This window comes from Choloepus didactylus, chromosome 2 (genome assembly GCF_015220235.1).
Source record: "Choloepus didactylus isolate mChoDid1 chromosome 2, mChoDid1.pri, whole genome shotgun sequence".
Taxonomy (NCBI): domain Eukaryota; kingdom Metazoa; phylum Chordata; class Mammalia; order Pilosa; family Megalonychidae; genus Choloepus; species Choloepus didactylus.
The window spans coordinates 42,348,124-42,363,791 of NC_051308.1; the positions used below are offsets into that span (position 1 = coordinate 42,348,124).

The following is a 15,668-nucleotide window of genomic DNA, read 5'->3' on the forward strand; positions in this document are numbered from 1 at the left end:
CAGCTTCAGATGCCCATGTAAGCCTCTTCCGTGCAGGACTAACTCAGGTCTGATTCTACAAACTCTCCAAGCAACCTTCTGTCCCTAATCTGGTTTCTCAAGTATGCTTGCCACCTATGGTGTGCATGGCAGGGATATTTTTCAGTATAGTGAAACGAATTTTTGGACAATTCTATCATGTATGCCTCCAGGTAACATTATTTCTGTTTTGCAAGGCTAGTTAACCTCTGGATAAGCAAACTATCATGACTTCCAACTTTCTATGGGGCAAGTCGTGGTGTATTTTAAAGATCATGGTCTTTGAAATCAGATAGACCTGGATTTGAGTTCTAGTTCCACCACTAACTAGATACACGATCTTGAGCAATTGCTGACACATCTGCAAAATTATTATGATGAAAATTATTCTTATTATGAAAATTATTAAGAACATATTTACAATTATTTCCTCCAAATCTTTTCTGATTTGTATTTGTGCCCTGAACTTTAATTTTAGTGAATTTAATGCTAAATTTACTTAAACCAAGAGGAATTATCTCCTGGTCAGATTCTGTGCCATTTCTCTCTCATCTTGGGAATAAATGAGCTCTTAATGGAATTGTTCTAGAAATAATTTACTGTGAACTGGCCATCACATCTTACTTTCCGTAATGTATTTTAATAATAAAATGTCTTGGTCTACTCCAGGAGTAATGATTTTCTAGGAGAGTCTCCTATGTTATTTATGAAGATGCTGTTCTATAAAACAGGGAAGAAAATAACAGCAGGAAGCAGTTAGCAGGTAATGGATGTTAATTGCATTGCCCAATGCTGAATCAAAACTTACCTGCTTAACTAGGTACTGATTGTTGTGCTCTTTGAGAAGAAAACATCTTTTCCTGAATACATGGCAAATATTGCTGTCAAATTCATTTCAGCTGCCTGGGAGTAGAAGCCTATTCCAGCAAATAGCTGGAATACAAGCTCAAAACATAACTATGTTCTAGCGTTTCTCATCCCAAGTAACCCCAGTACAATACTCCAAAATTAATCCACCTTCAAGCTGAAGCTTAAACTGAAATGAGAAGTGTCATAAATATCCTCTGTCCAATAAAACGTTCAAATCTGCTTTTGCAGCCTGAGCTGCTAAGTGTATTTTGGACATGGTTTAGCTTCTTGGCTTAGGGGTGTTCTTACAACAAAAAAGGTATCCTTTGTAAGGTCAGATCTAAACTTAAACAACCCAGAAAGACAAAGGATCATGCTTTCTGATATATTTTTTTTTCCTAGATAAGGAGACTCCATAAACCGTTCAGGTTTTCATATTCTGCTTAGCAAATTGTCCTTAATTTGAAACTAAATTCTTCTTGCTGTAATATAGACCCATCTCTCTTCTTATTTTAACAGCTGCTAAACCCTACTTATCCAGCAACAATTAGCCCGAACTGGTCTTGAGTCTCCTGAGAGGTACTCATTTTACAGAGATTTGGGTGAGGATTCTAGGCAAGGTGAAAGGGCCAGGAAGTGATGTAGGGATGTGGCTTGAAAAATGCCATTTATCTTTATAAGCTGCATGCAAAAGTAAAGAGAACTATTATCTTATGTAAGAAGTAGTCAAACATTTGTCCTTGCATTATATACTGTTGTTTCTTAAACTATTTGTTTATGAATTAAATGGTCTTTAAAGCTGACTCTATTTTTGCTTAATTAAAAATTTAAATTTCTGTAGCATTTTAGGGTGAGGAATCCTCTTGGTCTATCTTCCCATCACCTCAGTTTATAGATGAAGCCAGCTAAGCACAGACAAAGGTCAAATGATGTGCAATGAAGGATTAACTCAGCTTGTCTGGGTTGTCCATGCCTTATAGTTTCAAGGAAAAGGTTGGGACCTTGTCTGGCTTCTGGGAGGTAACCTCTAAGCTCTTGAATAACCTGCTCAGTATCTTACCATGCCAGGTAGTCTATGCTAACAATGTGATTTATGGTGAGATCCTCGGGCACACAGTATCAGCTTGAACTCTGGAGGAGGTGGAGACTAAAGTCAGACATGCAAGAGGTTGGCCATGCTTATGTGACCAAGGCTCGGGTGAGCTCCCCCGGTTGGCAATACTCTGCATGTGTTGACACATCATATTATTTCTGAGAGAAATAAGTGCTGTCCACACAACTCCACTGGGAAAGGACAACTGGAAGTTTGTGCCTGATGTCTCCTGAATACTGCCTTATGTGCCTTTTTCCATTGCAGATTTTAATCTGTATTCTTTCACTGTGATAAACCGTAACTATGAGCATAACAGCTTTGTTGAGTTTGGTGATTACCTCTAGTGAATTACTGAACCTGAGGATGGTCTTGGAGATCTCAAACACAAGTGAGTTTTCCAAGTTTGCACAGTTGTTTAGAGACAGAATAGTAACAAACAAATTCTTCTGACTCATTTTCACATATAGTTAAGGCATATTAGTTAATTGGTTACTCATTGATTCATTAGTGCATGTGGGCAATCATTAAACATATAGAGGAATTCTACCATGGCCAGGAGCTAGGAAATCAATGGCAAATACAAGCTTCCTTCATTAAGGAGCATACATTCCAGTCTACTGTGATCTTCTTAATCTTACATTCTGAAGCTTCATTTAATTTATTGGGATCTTAGATTATAGATTTTATATCTCCTTCAATTTACCATTGTCAGTGTCTTAAAAACATCTACATAACCTCCTCTGCATCACATTACACTGTCTGTATTCTTCCAGATCTGAAGTGTTGCTCCCAATTGGAAATGTGTCATGCATTTTTGCAACCATCTTTCTCCCTAAAACCACCCACGGGGAATAATTATATGTTCAATATACATTTATATAGTGAATGAATCAATGCATGTATGAATGAGTAAGTGCATGAAAGTACAAATGTTTGGTAGAATAGAAAAGGCCTTGAAGATCAAGTTGTAATCAAATGTTCTCCAAAATCTGTACATAAAGATGGTGTATAAACAATTAGATGAACAAAATAAAGGTCTCTAGAGACAAACCTATATGTGTGAAACAGCTTCATTGATGAGATATAATTATATATATTTACAGTATACACTAAATGCAACAATTTCTAAAATTGTTTTCCATAACTTTCAAAGTGAATATATCTCAACAGTGCTCAGCTCCATGAATCTCTGTATAAAATCTTCTCAAGTCACTGATCACCATTGTAGAACAAAGATAGTCAAATACAGAATATTGTCCATTTCTGAGATTCAAGACAAGAGCAGTATTATAGTGCCTGTCCTACTTCCTCTTATACTAGAGTGCTTGGTTATAATTGGTCAGAAGAAGATAGCTCAGAGTGGTAGAAAATTAGGCTCACTCAGGGACAATTACAACAAGGGAAAAATAGCATGTCTGTGTTAAGAGACAGGAATGTAGAGAGTTGAGTGGATTCAAAAGCATGTTATTAATGAATGTTTTATCCATTGACCATCAAAACATAAACATTTTCAAGTAGGGGGTGAGATTCCCAAGCAGCCAGTCAGGGGCCTGCCTATACTACAAGCATCAGAGAGAACATCTTCACAGATAAAATCACTTTACCAAATACAGGGATTGCATTAGAGGATGTACTTTCTTTGCCAGTTATCAATTCATTGTCTCTCAGCTCCAATTCTACCTTCATTGCCTAATCTGAGAAAAAAGATATGGAGCCTTGAAATATTTTCCATTTGTCATCTGGTATGGTGTTAGGTTTTGTCAGTGGAGGGTACTGAGGAGACATGGCAGTAGGAGGAGAGTTCTTTCCAGGTTCCAGTGCTCAGTGGTGAGCTCCTGTAACATGGACAACTTTTCCAGAACCCAGCTTCTGAACTCTTTAGTGTCAGACTTCTACAGCACATGTGATTTCTGCTATAATGTAGGCAGCTTCTTTAACATCTGGTTCTTGTAGTATGTGAAGCTTTCTTAGTGCCTAGTTCCTGCACCATAGCTTCTCCAGTGCCTGACTCCTGCAGTGCATGGCAGCTGGCAGCTTCCCAAGAAACCCTCTTGGGCATTTTGTAGCAGAGTGACTTTGGTGAGACATCTCCCTGTGAAAGCTCCCTGATAAGTTTGGCACAAGTTCCACTGGTGCAGAACCATAGCCACTTCTCCACCACTTGATGTCTCTCCATTAGGGTTTGGATCTCAGTCCTAGAGAGTGGGAACTCCTCCTTGGATGCTCTATCTCAGCCACAGGCATTGTGGCTGCTCCTCATACCTGCTATTCATATGTTCTTTAGTGTTCCCTGTACTTACCAGCCAATCCTTTGTTTTGCCAATCTTCTGTTATAGTTAATAATTTGTTATAGTAGTTCAAATTACTGTGTAGTTTTGTATCCTGATTGGACCCTGTGATGGTTTGGATATATTGTGTCCCTCAAAAAGAGCCATGACCTTTTAACCCAATCTTGTAGGGTGGAAACTTGGAGTGTTTCCATGGTGATGTGACTCACTGTAGGTGATAACTCTGATTGAATTATTTCCATGGAAGTGTGGCCCTGCCTATTCAGCATGGGTCTTGATTAGCTTACTGGAGTCCTTTAAAAAGAGCCACACGGGCCCAGATGTTTGCTGATGCTGATGCTTAGAGATGCTTGGAGATGCAGACATAAGGACATTTGGAGATGCTTAGCTAAGAGATGCTAACCCAGAGTTTGCTCCAGAGAAGATAGAAGAGACAAGCCCAGGGACATTTTGGAGAATGCCATTTTGAATCCAGAACCCCAAAGCAAAGAATCAGCAGACCAGCCACATGCCTTCCCAGCTAACAGAGCTTTCCTGGATGCCACTGGCCAGTCTTCAGTGAAGGTATACTCTTGTTGATGCCTTAATTTGGACATTTTCATGGCCTTCAGACTATAAATTTATAACCAAATAACCCCCTTTATAAAAGCCAATCTATTTCTGGTATTTTGCATAACGGCAGCATTAGCAAACTGAACACACCCCACTGATACATTCTGGTTTCTATGAGTCATTGAAAAGTAACTTACATCAGAGGGCTTGGGGTTTGTATAATTGCTTGTTTTTCAATGAAATAGAGCAGTCATATAATCTATAGCTTTTTTCTTTTCCTCTCCAAGCCTGCTATTGAAAATGCTGCTCTCAATGATAGATGAGATTTATCAGTATATTACTATAGAGTCCCATTCAGAAAACTCCTTCAGACCCATAACACCAAAGCCAAAATGACTTCATTCTATTAGCCTCTTTGGAAAGAATTATATCAGAGAGCATGTAACAGCTTTGCCAAAATGATCTCATTTCCTTTCTCCTTCTAATCACTCTCATCTCACAAGACAAACTCCAAAAGGACTTTTCATTGCCCTTTTCCATCTTTTACCTCTATGAGGTTGTGGTCCTGGGATTGATATAACTATAGGGTGAAATAAAGCTGTCTAAATTCAACCTTTCAAAGGCTAAACATGACAAAGACTAGAAATTTGAAAAAATCTGCAAATTTCCTTGACATCAGTAATAAAGGTTTCAAGAAGAGGTAATGGTAGGAGTGATGAGGTCACATCCCCCCAAACATCCTGACTATTAATGAGATTTCAAGATCTCATTCTTTAGAGATTTAAGAAATAGGCTGACATGTAGTTATATCCCAAGAAGGGCGAACTAAATGACTTCTTCCAGACCTTGGGTTAATTTGAAATCTTCTTAGAGGCTTTGTATGTTGTTTATTTATAAGCTGCAATGTAATCTGATAGCTCGTTTAATCAGATATTCTTCTGTGTGGCTATAACTTTTTTCATTGGGGACAACTTAATGACAATTTTTGGCATATTCCATAACTTACATCTCTAAACAAAGTATTCTTTTTATATTGTTATGCTATAATCATGTTGTTCAAGAAATTACAAATTATGTATTTTAGTGTTTAAAATTCCAGAAATAAGTTGAAATGTAGCTATAACGCCATGTAAAGAAATGTGAGTGGCTTTGAAGTCAATTTATTTATGATTAGGGAAGTCAGTATTGCAGTTAGTTTTCTCTCTCTCTCAAGACACTAATAGATTTTGGGGTACATAACCCCGTTTTGCTGCATCAGTAATAATCAATACAGACTTGGTCACCAAGAGAAACACATTGCATCAGTTTTTATTGCCATAACAAGTTGAGGTACTTAAAATAATACTCAGTTCTGTAGGTCAGAAGTCTGGTACAACGTGGCTGGATTCTGCCATGCAACAAAACCTAGTGACAGGAGTAAAATCCATCTAAGTAACACTCTTGGGGATTATACAAGGTGGGACACCAGGGAAGCAGGAAATCTTGGGGTTATCATAGTATTCTATCTGCCACACACATCATAGCAGGAAAAAAGATAGGCCAAGCCAATGATTTAAAAAAACCTTCCTTGTTCATTGAAGTACAAAAAAGATGAAAGTGGAGGGATATTTTTATGGTAAAAATAAATAAGAGCATGGATATAGTAGGTTAGGATTGTCCACCAAATGTTCAATAACTGAATCAATGGCACATCCTTAAACTGAAAGGAAGAAAAATGATAGAAAGTATAGAATAAATTTATAAAAGGAAAAGTAAAATTGAAAATTCTTTAAACCAAATGGTGATCAACCTTGGAAACCAATAGCTTCAATTAAAGTGAATCAAATATTTAAGTTCCTAGTACATGTCAGAAGTGGAAATGAATGGAAGATAGAATAATATGAATAGTTAGCATTTACTGAGCATTAATATGTGCTACAGCAGCTAGACACTATTCTGAGTGGTTTACTTGTGTTTCCCCATTCAATATTCCAAACATACCTAGGGATCATTATTTTTTAGTTGCAGAAACTGAAGCAGAGTGAGATTAGGTAACTTGTCCAAGATCATTCAATAAGTGGCAAGTCTCTTTTTATGTTTCATGTCATGAAGGGAAGAAGGACAGGAGGATGGGTGAGATGCAGGGAGGGAACAAGGAGGGAGAGAGGTCTAAGGGCAGAGGCAAAGCCTATCTGTTTCCTACCATTCATAGTAAGAGCACTAGAAGTGAAATGACTAAGCATCCATTCTGGATAGTGCTTGGATGGACACTACCAGCTTTTGCCTTTGTGCTTCCATGTTCTAAGGAACCTACTCTGTGACTGACTGACATTCTTGCAGATACATGAATACATTAAACCTCATTACAGGGCCAACTTCCTGGCTGAGCAGCTATCTACCGCCTCTGTATTTATCCACACATTCATTCATTCATTCATTCATTTTGTCAACAAATATATTTATGAGTACCTACTTTGTGTCAGATATTGTTTGAGGTACTGAGTCTCCATTAATGATAAAACAGACAAATCCCTGGTTCTTAGGGAACTTGCATTCAAGTGGGAAAAGACATAAGACATTTAATAAACAAATGAATTAGAAATTATCAAGGAATAACCAGAACTATGAAAAAAATGAAACAATTTGAAGTAATAGTGACTGGAGAGGCAGAGCTGTTAGATTTGGTGATCAGAGAAGAGTTAGCTGATAAAATGACATTTAAATTTGACTTGAATGACTAAGATGGAGCCAGCTTGTAGCTTTGTATATTTCTTCTGCACTCTGGTGATTTTACAGTTTGATTTGTAGGGACAACGTATTTCCTTTCTATTTCTTTTTGGGGAGACACCCCACTAAACTCCCAGGGTTTTTGCAACACTGAACCCACTATTAGATTTGTTTTTTAAAGTGAATTTTTGATGAAAGAACATCATTGAACTTAAGGGAATTTAGGAATTTAAGTTGTGCTCTAATTTTCTCCCTTAAATTAGAAGTTCTCATGGACTTTTGCACATTTTTGAGACTTAATAAATTATTTACTATTTTTTTGTTGGCTTTATCTGGAATCATTTTTAGATGTCTGAGGTTAAATGCAAATCATAAGCAGGCAATGCCATTTAGCCAGTCACTCTGAAATATATTCTCATTTCAGTTTTATTACTCAAAGAGTACGGAATACAAATATGTTATTTATTTTTAAAATGATCCCACTGCTTCAGTTCTTCCACATTGTTGCCTTTAATTAGATTTTCTAATCAATCATCACTGTGTATTGTTCCACATCTAGAAGTCTATATTAATAAAATGTTTTCTTACTTATAAGAATTTGGTGAAAAGTTTATTTTCAGGGTGTCAATCCATCTGGCCTTGCCAACTGCAGAACTAGAGAAGTATTAAGTTGGTGGTAAAGGGAACACCATCTGTTTCTGAGAATTTAGCTGATCTCTGTATGATGAGCAGGAAGTTGACTGCAAGGCTGAAGAGCCAAGAAGGTAAACAAGAAAGTTGAGACCTGTGGGCCTTCTATCTCATTTATGAACAAAATATTTACAAGATGGCTCAACATCATCAATAGCAATCAGAGGGTTTACATTATTCAGATAGTCGCCTTGAAGAAATTACTTTCCACATATTTACCTTTTCTTTCCTTCTCTTTGGTGGCAACAAATAGTTAAAAATAAGGACTGATAGTCTGTTTGCTTAAACATATATCCCTGTGAATGAAATAACCTGTTTATACAATAGCATTGAATCAAACAGGCAATGTATCACATAATTTAAATAAAGAGACTTGGTAGTTAGCTCAGTTCGTCATGTTAGTATATGTGGTGGTAATGATCTAAACATCACATTACTTTCATACAGTCAAGTTAGTGTTACACAGAAACAGACATCTTTTGGTAGCCAGAACTCCATCCTTAACCTTAGCTAAGTAGCTGAAGGATGCTGAAAGATTAGGGAATAGAGGATGATGCAATCCATCACATTTTTTCAAGAACAGTATTTCAAATTCTATGTCCTAGTGATGGTGTCCTGGATGAACTGTGACCTTCAAGAGCAGCATCTTACAAAATACAGCATGAATAGTTTGGTTACTGATGTAACTTGAAGTAATTAGAAGAATCAGTGATACAGGAAAATTAATTAAGCTTAACTTTTACTCTCTAACCATTTGACATCATCTTTGTAGGCAGCATTTGAAGCTGATGACTGCTGCCTCTTTGGAAATCTCTTTTCCTTTGGCTTTCATGACAGTTGAAAATATTTCTCTCATCACTCCACCTCTTTTTCCTTTGCATTCTCTTTGCCTATGCTCAATTCCCAGCCTCTCTTGTTCAGTTGTAACCACTTTCGTGAACTATTCCCATGTCACTGATTCAATCATAGCCTACATTCTGATGATGACTAAATTTATATTTTTGGTCCTAACTTTTCACCAGAACTACAAACATAAATATATATTCTGTAAAACATTTTCACCTTAATATCATATAGTTGCTTCAAAGTAAATATATCTCAGACAAAATCATCTCCCCTCCTAAACCAAGATTCAACATGGCATCAATATTCTCTATATCGAACAATTTTCATCAGGGGTTCTTACACATTGCATCATCAAGGCATTCTTTTATCCACCTAACCACCTCCCTGGAGTTTATTTTTAAAAAAAATTTCTACCAAAAGAATTCATTGAAATAGTAGTTTTTCCATTTTTATTAAGCAAATGCAATTGGGCCATCATTCAGTGTTTCTAATTAAATGAATAAACTGACATTGCACTGAATTTCAGCCATGAACAGAGATATTTTATGTTTAATGTGGTCTGTGCTACCAGCATATAGAGAATATATAGGTCAAGTGGGGAGGAGGTGAGTGCTCTGTTATTGTTTGAAGAAAAATTGACAATTAAAAAAATAAGTAAAACTAGCAAGCTTAATATTGATTTATCTCAGACTGTCATTGTATTTGTATGCCTAATTCCTTCACAAAACCTTGCACCCAGAGAAAGAGTGACAAAATTATATTAATGATTGTTCATCCATGAATTTCAATGGTTTCTTGGTGCTGATGGAGAAATATGTACCCTGGGTGGACTCTCTAAAGTTTGGCAGTAGACGTGCATGATCTCATGCAACACAGAACATTCTCCAGTCCTTTTGACAGGAGATCAGAAAGAGTGGAAAAGGGGATTAAACTTCTAAGCAATTTTTTCTTCTAAAATCTTTATATAAGTATTTTAAAAAGAAATATCAGTCCTAAGTGAAAACTGCCATGAACTTAAGGTATGCATGGGTGTTAAACATAATATTCTGGATTCTGGGTATTTGATCCAAGCTGTGAAATATATGGGCATCAATCAAAATGGATGAGAATTAATTAATTGTGTCTAAAACTAAACCAAACTAAAGTTCTGACATGTTTACAGATATTACTTGGTCATTCATGTTTTTTTGCTTTGTTCTCTTAATAACCTAGCAAGGAATATCTTGCCAACTATGGGCATTTTGGTCTCATTAATCTGCACAGTATCAGCTCTTTTTAGTGGAAACTGCATTATCAAGGGCACAGTTGACATCCCATATAATTCTTTAATTCAGTATAGAGGAAACACTGACATCAACCTTGGACCAGTATCCAAATTACAGCATGTTCAAATTATTAAAGAGCTTCAGTCCATTCCCCATTTTCATCTTCATTGAATTATAATAGATTGAAGCTAGGATGCTAAGGATGGAAAATAGGTTTCAACTTGCATTCCAACTCAAATGGAATAGTGGTTGTCTGGAGAGCTGTTCTGAGAAGGAGGCTGGGTTCAGGTCAGTAGAAATGAGGTTTGTGATAAGCAATATTTGAAAAGGAAAGGTAGTGGTAGAAACCACTAGAGGACCAAATGTGGAAACAGGATATTTAACACAGAAAAAAGAAATCGGAGGTGAGTCTCGGTACCTTTCCAAATGCTTGAAGGACAGTCATATGAAAAAAAAATCTTGCAATTAACTTGTTTTATAGCTCCAAATAAGCACCAGTAAGTGGAAATCACAGACTCCATAATAAGAAGAACTTTTTAATAATTAGAGAAGTCTGAAATGGAACACATTTCCTTAATAGGGAGAATAATTCCCAAGACCTAAGAGAGCTCAAGCAGGAGAAATGGATATTTTTGGAAGGATGCCAACAGGTGTGGGAAGTTAGAATAAATAATTTCTTAGGAATCTTACCATAAGCCATCAAACCTCAAATAATGACAAACAGCGCCTTCCAGAGTAGAGTTACTTGTTTTTAGATAAAAACAAGCAACCTCTCCCTGCAATTATGTCAGAGAAGTTAATATGCTTAGTACTTACACTGAAATGTCATCCCTGTCTGTGACAATGTCTTTTTAAAAAACAAATTTAAAATAGGACATCATCTTCTCAAATCTCAGAATTCAGGAATCTAATGAGCAAATGTGAATATAATTGAACTAACAGTCCTGGCCAAACTGAAACTTACCTGCAGCATTTGTGTCATATATTTGAAACTAATTGGTTGCCCTGGAAGGTTAGGTATACGATCAGTAACTGTCCCATCAGCAATCAGCATTTTTGCCACAGAATGAAGGAGATGGGGAGAAAATCACACAAGACAGAGTGAAAGGTATGTAGTCAGAAGAAAAAAGCCTTCTTGATTATGCTGTGGACTTTCTGAAGTCCTTAATTCTCCCTCTAGCCCATCTTCAAGCTGGCATGTGGGACGTACTGTAGATGGATGGTGATGCTCATCAGGAGAAGCACACACATATATCTTGTGGGTTGATTTTTTATTTGCCAGCTCAAGAGGAGCAGGGAGATTTATTTGGAAGGATAGTAATGAAGGTGGAGAGGCACTAGTTAGACATCAGTTTTTGTTCCCAGTATGTTATTTTCATTTTTTTCACTTCTTGATGCTGCATTGCCCTCTTTATTTTCACTTATTTTTCTGAAATGGGAGGATATTTTGGTGGAATAAGCCAATGGCTCAAGGGTAGTATAGATGTAGAAACAAAGAATTTCTATGTATTTTAGTTACTGCAATACTTCAAATTTTTTCATTACATTCTACATTTTTATTTTGTACACGTATATATTTATATATGCATATATACACACACATTTACTTATACACAATTACATGCAATTTTAAATCATTATTTTCTTTACCCCAGATGAGATGTCATGTTCCCTTTCTTGTTGCCTTTCTTTTGCTCTGCCTTGCAAGAATGGAATTATTCATGACGATGAAAAAAACTCACTTTCCTCCTCCCTAATAATGGCACAAGGAAATGGGCTGACATTGCTGGACCTTAAAAAATACAAAAAAAAGAGATCACAATCACCACCCCTATCTGAGCCCAAAATGGAATTATTCATTAAGATGAAGGAGTAAGTTATTATACTGTTGGTTTCCAGAATGTTGTTTCAGGTCAAGGCAAGAAGCATGGCCTCTGGAGGGCTAGTAACAACCAGCACCAGAAGCATCACACGAATGCAACTAAGAGCCTGAGCTGATGGCTCACACTAGACCCCAGTCCAATCCCAATTTTGCTATTTATGGCATGACATCAGTTTAGTTACTTACTCTGTCTTAATTTCCTCATCTGACTATGGGGATAATAAATCCTAACCTCACGTGGTTTTGGAAATATTAAGTAGAATAATTATGAACCACATCATGCAAACAATGTCTAATTACTGTAGTCATCAGGTAAAAAGGGCAAGATGGATCAGTACATCCAAATACACTTTGAATGCCTCAAATTAATTGTAGATAGTCAACATATGGTAGAGCAATTTTGATTATATGTGTATTTATTATTCAGTTTCTGATTTACTTTGAAGGTTTACTTATTTCTGTCCAACCTGTTTTCCCCCCTTATTTCTACTTCAACCCAGTAGTATTTTATCATAATATAGAATCATGGGTTTTAGAACATAAAATGTTCTTTCTTACTAGTGTTTGTAAAGTTTGAGTTACAGGAGCTAAAATAAAGATTTTGATTTTCTACAGGTTTTCACTTCAGGAGACCTCACCATTTGTATGTATATGAAGTTAAGAGTGAGTGTTAATATTGTGGCACAAGGAGTCTCATGCCAAGGGAGAGGTTGTGTACAAAATTTTCTTTTTTAGACAGTTTGAAATTACAAATGCATAAAATCTAAAAATATTGCTATATTATGCATTGTGCCCAGGGTAGTCCATAAAAACCTATTCAACTCATATCCTACTTTTTCTAGAATAGTAATAAAATTTAGAAATAAAGTACTGATTGTAATAATATTTCTATAAGAAAAATAAGTTCAGGGACTCAACGTGGGACAACAGAATTTTCATCCTAAACAGAAGGTTGTGGCTACCATAGCCTTTAGTAAGGCTTCAGCAAGAAGAGATTTAAGGCAGGAATGAAGTTAGTGGAAGAGCAGGAAGATAAGCATGACAGGAAAATATGGGTGTAGGAAGCTGTAGCTATACGTCTTTGCTTCAAGCTGTCACCCTTTTTCCTTTTCTGCTATCCTCTGAGAGTACTCTGGCAATAAAAATACTAATAATGACAATTATATTTACTTAGAGCTTGCTGAATTAGAGGCACAGTCTTAGTGATTTTAACATACAGTCTACACTCTAAATAACTGAGAGTAAAGTATTATTATTCTAATATGAGAAAACTGAGACTTAGAGGGTTAAGAAATGTTGCCAATATCAAGCATAGAGGAAGTGGCAGAGCCACATGAAACAGCCATTACAATTGCCAAAACTGCCAACCCAAGAATCCAGCTCTGGATGTGCTTTGTGTGGTTTCCACAATGCTTTTATAATTGAATTCTTTGCCTACAACAAGAACAAAAAAAAAAGGTGTGTGGGGGGGGGAGGGGAGGGAGGATTTCATGTAAACATTTGTAGTTTCTCTTTAAGAATTGGTGGTTTGAAGTCTTTGGGTCTGCTTTCCCACAGGCAAACACGGGCGAGGCTGAGGAGGGTTTCTCTTGTGGTTTACCCTCCCCCACTTACACTGTGGCTTTGTCAACTTGACAAATGAAGTAAAATGTACACACAGAAAGGTGCCAATTCAAGAAAAATGCAGGTCAATGAATTCTCACAAATGACACATAAAGGAACAGTAACCTAGATCAAGAAGGAGAACATCACCAGCCCCTGACCAGAAGACCCTTTGTGTTCCCTGGCAGCCACTATGGCCTCCTCTCAAGTCACTAGAGATTAGTTTTGCCTATTTTTAACTTTCAACAAATGTAACCACACAGATGTGCATTTTGTGTCTGGCTTCTTTCACTCAACACTACACGAGTTTCTTCCATGATATTCCGTGTAGTAGTAGTAAATTAATTTTTGTAGTTGTAAAGTATTCTATTTTATGATTATACCCTGACATATTTATCATTTTGGGTAGACATTTGGGTTGTTTCCAATTTTTAGCTGTTACAAATAACTTCTACTACCATTCTTGTATTCACTCTTGGTGAATATATATATATATATATATATATATATATACACACACACACACACGCACACACACACACACATATATATACACATATATATATATATGCATTTCTGGGTCACAAGACATGTAAATTAACTTTTTTTGGCTATAGTCAACTTATTAGATGAAGGTTACAGTAGTGCTATATCTTTCTACTGCCATTCCTTTTAAATTTTAGCTATTATAATGAGTATGTACTAGTATCTTATGTTTTTAAAAAGAGTTCTATTGAGATACAACAAACATACCATAAAATTCACTCATTTAAAGTTTACAATGTAATGGTTTTTAGTATACTTACAGAGTTGTCCATAAGATACTATAATCTAATTTTAGAACATTTTTATCACTCCAAAAAGAAATCAATACCAGTCAACAATCACTTCTGTTCCCTTCCTCCTCAAACCTAGGCAACCACTAATCTATTTTCTGTTTCTACCTATTTGTCTATTCTGGACCTTTCATATAAATGAAGTTATTCAATATGTGGCCTTTTGTGACTGGCTTCTTTCCTTAGCATAATGTTTTTGAAGTTTTTCCATGTTGTAGCATGTATAGGTATTTTATTCCTTTTTATTGTTAAGTAATATTCTATCCTATGGATATGCCACATTTTGTTTATCCATTCATCAGTTGAGAGACATTCAGGTTGTTTCCATCCTTGGACTATTATAAATAGTACTGCTATGAAAATTCCTGCACATGTCTGTTGGTGAACATATGTACACATTTTCTTTAGATATATATTTAGAAGAAGAATTGATGGGTCGCAGAATATGCATATAAATTTTAGTGGTTATATTCAAGCAGTTTTCCAAAGTTGTATGAATTTATACTCCTACCAATTTAATGGGTGAGAGGTAATCACATGTGGCATTTCTGTTCTTTTTAAATGTTAACTGTTATAGTGAATATGTACTGGTATCTCACTGTGTTTTTAATCTGCATTTTCCCAATGACTATGTGGTTGAGCAGCCTTTCATGTTTTGGCCATGTGAATACTCCCTTTGGTGGAGTGCTTATTTGAGTCTTTTGCCCATTTGTATGTTGGGGACTCCACAAATGTGCTTGCCCTCTCTTGTTGCTCTCAGTAGCCTAGAGGTAACCATGTTAAGAGGTATAGGCTGTACTCCCAAAGCAGGAGATACTACATGAAACAGATATGATCTGAATGAGCTTAGGGTAGTTTGCTATACAACAGAAGCTAACTAATGCAGACAAATTTCTCTGAAGATACAACTCATCAAAGAAAATTCTAGGGCCAGATTATTTTATTGGTGAATTCTATTAAAAATTCATAAAAGAAATAATATCAATCTTATACCAACTCTTTCAGAAGTTAGAGGAGATAGAAATACTTCCCAATTTATTT

General features: G+C 36.2%; 1 protein-coding gene across 3 annotated transcripts in view; it reads right to left on the bottom strand.

The window, feature by feature from the left end:
• SPATA17 (spermatogenesis associated 17) overlaps positions 1-15,668 on the bottom strand; it is a 332,947-nt gene that overhangs the window by 22,486 nt on the left and 294,793 nt on the right. Inside the window, exon 11 of one of the 3 annotated variants that reach the window (XM_037823698.1) lies at positions 11,980-12,099. The exons of the other annotated variants lie outside the window; for them this stretch is intronic. The gene's annotated coding sequence lies outside the window, so the exon portion shown is untranslated. Of the gene's footprint in view, positions 1-11,979; positions 12,100-15,668 lie in introns of those variants that run through there. 3 annotated transcript variants of the gene reach the window in all.